Raw genomic sequence first — 6,000 nt, 5'->3', positions numbered from 1 at the left:
TTGGTATAATAAGAATATAATAATAATTTATTATTTATACCCCACCCATCTGGCTGAGTTTTCCCAGCCACTCTGGGCAGCTTCCAATCAAGTGTTAAAAACAATACAGCATTAAATATTAAAAACTTCCCTAAACAGGGCTGCCTTCAGATGTCTTTTAAAGATAAGATAGCTACTTCTTTCCTTCATATCTGAAGGGAGGGCGTTCCACGGGGCGGGCACCACTACCAAGAAGGCCCTCTGTCTGGTTCCCTGTAACCTCACTTCTCGCAAAGGGGCGAACCGCTAGAAGGCCCTCGGCGCTGGATATTAGTGTCCGGGCTGAATGATGGGGGTGGAGACGCTCCTTCAGGTTTACAGGATCGAGGCCGTTTAGGGCTTTAAAGGTCAGCACCAACACTTTGAATTGTGCTCGGAAACATACTGGGAGCCAATGCAGATCTCTCAGGACCGGTGTTATGTGGTCCCGGTGGCCACTCCCAGTCACCAGTCTAGCTGCCACATTCTGGATTAGTTGTAGATCCTGGGTCACCTTCAAAGGTAGCCCCACGTAGAACACATTGCAGTAGTCCAAGCAGAAGATAACTAGAACACGCACCACTCTGGCGAGACAGTCTGTGGGCAGGTAGGGTCTCAGCCTGCGTACCAGGTGGAGCTGGTAGACAGTCGCCCTGGACACAGAATTGACCTGCGCCTCCATGGACAGCTGTGAGTCCAAAATGACTCCCAGGCTGCGCACCTGGTCCTTCAGGGGCACAGTTACCCCATTCAGGACCAGGAAGTCCCCCACACCTGCCCACCCCCTGTCCCCCAAAAACAGTACTTCTGTCTTGTCAGGATTCAACCTCAGACTGAAAATGTCAAAGCTGCACTAATTTTAAGCACTGATTTCAAAACGGCACCCACTGTTGTTTTTCTTCTTCGTAGAATTCCAATACAACCCCTGGTCCAAGGCTGTTAGTTTCATAATGGGAATTATTGGCCAGCATCCATGGAAGGAACATGTGTATGCGGAAGAGAACCATGCATGCTGCTGGAGCATATTTTCACAGTTTGTTGCTAAAGAGATAAGCCTCTGTTTTAAAAGTGCAGGGATTATTGTGGCAAAAATAGGATGTCAAGCTTCAGCTCTCTTACACAGTTCTCTCCTAGATGCAATTTCTCTCCTTTCAGTCTTGGACATGGTAAACAATGGGCAAGATCTATTTTCAAATGTTACTGGCAAACTCTTGTGTATGTCATACTTAACTGAGGGCCAGGACTGGATCGACTACCAAAGCATTCAGTAGGGGCATCAATATATTTAGGGAACCAATGAAGCACAGCACAGTTTAAGTGATTATTTCTTGCACGGATACAAAGTATGCTGGGTAGTGTCATTAGGACTGCAGGCATACGTGCCCAATTTCAGAGTTACAGCCTCCTCAGCAATGTGGCAAGGACTTTGAATTGCACAAGACATCCACTTGGGGGAGCAGGATGTCTCAGCCTAGCCTCATGCATGATTGAAAAGTTGCTTAAAGATCAGCAATTAGCAACTAGAGTCGATCTTCTTGCAAAACCGTAGATAGTGCTTTTGATTAATGAATCTCAGCAGGCTTGATACTGGTCAAGGTTAAACAAGCAAATGCCTCTGAAGAGATTAGCCAAAGCTTGAGTATTTTCTCAGTGAGCTGCAGATAGTCCCGTTCACATAATTAAGAATGATACTGTAATCAGTTCCATAATATTTCATACAGTACTGACAGGTCAAGCCATGTGTTATGTTATGCCACCTTTTTTTTTTTTTTAGGTGTGCATATCTCCATTTAGGTGCACCAATATTAAAAGAAATTAACTGGCTGCCAAATCATTTCCAAGCCTAAGCGAAGCTGCCATCATTACATCAGTTAGGTTTTCAGGTATGTCTTTCATCATTTGAACCTGCCCAGATGTCATCTGCCTATCCTCTCTTTCAGATCCTCTCACCATCAGGAGGTCATTATAAGTTCTTCCTGTGTGAGGGGAACTGCATGTTTGCAGCACTGGATTCAACTGATTCAGACATGATATTACAAGGGAAGTAATAGTGCCACTGTATTCTGCTCTGGTCAGACCTCACCTGGAGTACTGTGTCCAGTTCTGGGCACCACAGTTCAAGAAGGACACTGACAAACTGGAACGTGTCCAGAGGAGGGCAACCAAAATGGTCAAAGGCCTGGAAACGATGCCTTATGAGGAACGGCTAAGGGAGCTGGGCATGTTTAGCCTGGAGAAGAGGAGGTGAAAGGGTGATATGATAGCCATGTTCAAATATATAAAAGGATGTCACATAGAGGAGGGAGAAAGGTTGTTTTCTGCTGCTCCAGAGAAGCGGACACGGAGCAATGGATCCAAACTACAAGAAAGAAGATTCCACCTAAACATTAGGAAGAACTTTCTGACAGTAAGAACTGTTCGACAGTGGAATTTGCTGCTAAGGAGTGTGGTGGAGTCTCCTTCTTTGGAGGTCTTTAAGCAGAGGCTTGACAACCATATGTCAGGAGTGCTCTGATGGTGTTTCCTGCTTGGCAGGGGGTTGGACTCGATGGCCCTTGTGGTCTCTTCCAACTCTATGATTCTATGATTCTAAATGAGTTTATATACTAGGTATCCATGAAGCCAAAGGCAAAAATCCTTTTCTTGCTGTTCTTTTTTAAAAGCAACTATTTGAAAGTACAGCAAATGTCCTCAAAACATACTGCCTTTTAAAATATAATATTGAGTATATCCTTTGTTTTGTTATTTAGTCATTTAGTTGTGTCCAACTCTTCATGACCCCATGGACCAGAGCACGCCATGCACTCATGTCTTCTAGTGTCTCCCGCAGTTTGGTCAAACTCATGTTAGTACCTTCGAGAACACTGTCCAACCATCTCTTCCTCTGTCGTCCCTTTAAATCCTATTGTGATTATATCATGAATGCATGAAGTGGTTCTATGAAAAAAGCATTGTGACAGACATGATGGTAACTCTATCACTGGTCTTAACCTGAAGCACCACTTTAGCTAATGGGGCCTCCTGCTGCTGCCGCGCTGCCAGAGCACGATTTTTGTTCTCATCCTGAAGCAAAGTTCTTAACCCGAGGTAATATTTCTGGGTTAGTGGAGTCTGTAACCTGAAGCGTATGTAACCTGAGGTACCACTGTAATGAAATGTATATTATTAAGCAGAAGCAATTGCAATAAATTACTTAAAAAAAAACCAACCAACCACCAGTTAGAGAAACACATTATTTCTTTATAACTGCCCCATTGTTATTGGGTATTTACTGTACATTTGATCTTTGAAGTATTGTAAAGTCAAAACATATGGCTAAATGGTTTGGGAATCACGTTACTGGAATTTAATATTATTTAGTCCAAGTGAAGCCAAAAGACTAAACTAGATTAAAGCTAATGTACCTTAGCTCAATTGGTTTATTGATTAGGCTTTGAGTTGAGTTTATATATAAAATATTTAAATACTTATAGACTGCATTTTTAAAAAATACAAGGAGAGAGAGAAAGAAAGAAAGAATTAATTGGAAAACTGAGTTACTCAATTGCTGTTCATTGAATGGCTTATCAACCCTGGAGAAATCTCCTCTCTGTACATTCAGATCTCTCGGAAAAAGTCACGGCTATTACTACTGTTACAGTAAAGAAAATCATAACAATATGCCATGAATAATTTTTTTTTAAAACATGCTGGGCTGTGGTCTTTGTGGGTTAGTGTGGAAATGTGTGTCCCAGATTAATGTTCTCAACTGATTTTTAAGAACGCATACGGACTAGGGCATTATGACAACTGAAAACCTGCACCTACACAGTGTAACTCTGTGCATATCCATTCAGAAGAAAGTCCCCAGGAGTTCGGAAGTTCTAGATAGGTATATATCAGTCTGCAGCCTCCGACTCGGAACAAGAGAACCCACTGCTTGAGATTCAGCGAGGAACTGCAACGCAGGAGAAAGAGGAAAAGAATAGGGGTTTCAAAACGGAAAGCAATTCAACAAAGCTAATGAATTCCAACTACTAATATTACAGAGAGAACCAATGAGGGTGTGAATAAACTATGCAGGTGCTGTGCTGAAAGATCACACGTGCGCCATGGTTCCTGTTGTCAGGGTTACCATTTCCTCTGTCTGAAAATGTTCAAAGCAGCTGCCTTTATTACCAAGTTATCATGCAAAAAGGAAAAAGAAAGGGGACATTGGAAAACAGCTCAAGGAAACAAAACTCAGTGTGGTGTTTCCCTTTCCAGTGTATAAATTGCATTCAAATTGCCTGCCGATTATAAGCAGAAGCCAGGAACGTAAATATATTGCTTGCGTCGTGCACAGGGCAGCCTAATAATAAACAAGGGAGGACGCACATTAAGAAGGGGCAACTAAAGGGAGGCACAATTCCAAGGGAAGCAGAAAGGATGAAGAGCAAGAAGGAGGTCCAGCTATGGTTGCATAAAAAGCATCAAGGATAAATTATGGTGGATGCATATCCTAAGATGAAAATGGGGTTTGAGAGAGAGCACCATCCCTTGCTTGTGTATTTGGAAAGAAGCTTCTTCCTCTTTGGTGATCGCTCGTAGCCATGTAAGATTGTCTTCCAATAAGAATTAATAATAATAATAATAATTTATTATTTGTACCCCACCCATCTGGTTGGGTTTCCCCAGCCACTCTGGGCGACTTCCAACAAAGATTAAAAATACATTAAAATGTCACACATTAAAAACTTCCCTGAACAGGGCTGCCTTCAGATATCTTCTAAATGTCAGATAGTTGTTTATCTCTTTGATATCTGATGGGAGGGCGTTCCACAGGGCGGGCACCACTACCGAGAAGACTCTCTGCCTGGTTCCCTGTAGCTTTGCTTCTCGCAGTGAGGGAACCGCCAGAAGGCATTCAGCGCGGGACCTCAGTGTCCGGACAGAACAATGGGGGTAGAGACGCTCCTTCAGGTATACTGGGCTGAGGCCGAGTGACTGTGGAGGCCAATTCTGGATCCACACATCTTTTACACTGTAACATTAACTTTGAACTTCCTCCTTGGTAAGAGTGCAAAGATTTTAAAGCCTTTGGCAGGATCACATTCCTTGAAAATAAATTTTACGGTAGTAACATCAAGGCTGCAATCCTGTACCCCAAGAATGAGGAACCTGTGGCTCTCCAAATGTTGCAGATCTACCTCTCCTATCATACCTGGGCCAGGCTGGCTGTCTGGCACTGATGGGAGTTGTCCTCAGCAATACCCAGAAGGCCGCAGATTCCCCCATCTCTGCTGTAACCACTTAACTGCAAGCAAAACTCTTTGAATTCAATGAGGCTTCTTCTGGATAGAGTATATCTATTTAACTTCACCTTTGGTGGACATGCCCAAAGATCAAGGCTTTCTGGGAAATGATCTATAATGAAATGAAAAAGGTATATAAATATACCTTCTTGAAGAAACCAGAGGCCTTTCTTCTGGGCATGGTCGGCCAATTGGTGTCAAAGAAGGACAGAACATTTTTTATGTATGCTACAACAGCAGCAAGAATACTCATTGCAAAGTATTGGAAGACAGAAGATCTACCCACCGTGGAAGAATGGCAGATGAAGGTTATAGACTATATGGGACTGGCAGAAATGACCGGCAGAATCCGAGATCAGGGAAAAGAGACGGCGGAAGAAGATTGGAAGAAATTTAAGGACTATCTTAGGAAACATTGTAAAATTATTGAAGGTTAGAACGATGTTGATTCAGAAATTAAGTGGTTATAAGCTGTAATGATTATGTGATCAAGAAAAGAAAGGTTAAAAATTATACAGAAATTAGGGGAAGGATTTGCTGAATTGAATTAATTAGAGATTGGAATACAGAAAGGGGAGGTATGAGGAGGTCGGGAAAGTAAGTTCAATATAAGGGATTGAAATTATACTTGTTGTATGTGTTTTGTATGGTTTGTATGTATTTTTACTGTTTTTGTTTTTTGGTTTGTTTTTTCTATTTTATATAAATT

At 42.2% G+C, this 6,000-nt stretch overlaps 1 protein-coding gene across 1 annotated transcript in view; it reads left to right on the top strand.

Moving 5' to 3' along the window:
• The first annotated feature begins 1,886 nt into the window (after positions 1-1,886).
• The window catches only part of ANGPT1 (angiopoietin 1), a 166,431-nt gene continuing 162,317 nt past the window's right edge, over positions 1,887-6,000 (top strand). Inside the window, exon 1 of the mRNA XM_083622135.1 lies at positions 1,887-1,901. The gene's annotated coding sequence lies outside the window, so the exon portion shown is untranslated. The remainder of the gene's footprint in view (positions 1,902-6,000) is intronic.

Source organism: Podarcis filfolensis (genome assembly GCF_964270895.1).
Source record: "Podarcis filfolensis genome assembly, chromosome: 7".
Classification (NCBI taxonomy): domain Eukaryota; kingdom Metazoa; phylum Chordata; class Lepidosauria; order Squamata; family Lacertidae; genus Podarcis; species Podarcis filfolensis.
This window is presented reverse-complemented; position numbering and strand designations above follow the sequence as displayed.